The following is a 923-nucleotide window of genomic DNA, read 5'->3' on the forward strand; positions in this document are numbered from 1 at the left end:
TATATATATATATATCGACATACAAACATACATACGTACATATAGATATAGATGTGCACGCATGCACACAAAAGCACAATCAAACATACACACACACACACACACACACACACACACACACACACACACATACACACATATCCAAACACCCACATATACACACACTTGTGTGTCTGCACTTCCCCTCATTGCCTCGCTTTATTGCTAACGAAAATGAAAAAATGTTCAAAAACTAAATGACTAAACATTTTCTTTTGACATAATAAAATCCAAGCCTTTATAAGAAAGTCGATGATAAAGTTCAATAGAATAATGTTTAGAAAGTTGTCGCTTGCTCGCTGGTCTGCGATATAGATTAACTTACCGCTTGAACTATGTCGTCTTACTTTCATCTCGTTCGTTTTGCCCTTAGACAATTCGTTCTCGTTTAAATTTTTTTTCCTCGGTAAGCTCTTTAATATATTTTTTTCTCTACTTGGATATATTCCAATATGTGAAATACCCTAAAATCAGTTTCATTTCCAAGTGTAACATCTCTATCTCTGGGAATTACTGGTTTACCATTCTCACCTCTGATATTTCAAAATATCAAGGAAGCGATTATAAATAGTAATTTCTATTGAAATTTTTAGCTTTCTCGGCAACATCTAGACGGTTCTATAAAGTACACCATATCTATCATTTGCTTGCTCTTCTACAAAACACACTTTTAGTCTCTCACGCTTAGGATTTCGACAAAACTTTAGTTGCAATATTTACATCGGTTGAAGCCTTCATCGCAATCGAGTACGAAAGCTTACCATTATATCATCTTTGGCATCTTTCTTTTATCTTCTACTTGTTTCAGTTATTGGACTGCGGCCATGCTGGGGCACCACCTTGTAGGCTTTTAGTAGAACAAATCTTTCCCGGTAATTAATTTA

Source organism: Octopus bimaculoides, chromosome 17 (assembly GCF_001194135.2).
Source record: "Octopus bimaculoides isolate UCB-OBI-ISO-001 chromosome 17, ASM119413v2, whole genome shotgun sequence".
Lineage (NCBI taxonomy): Eukaryota > Metazoa > Mollusca > Cephalopoda > Octopoda > Octopodidae > Octopus > Octopus bimaculoides.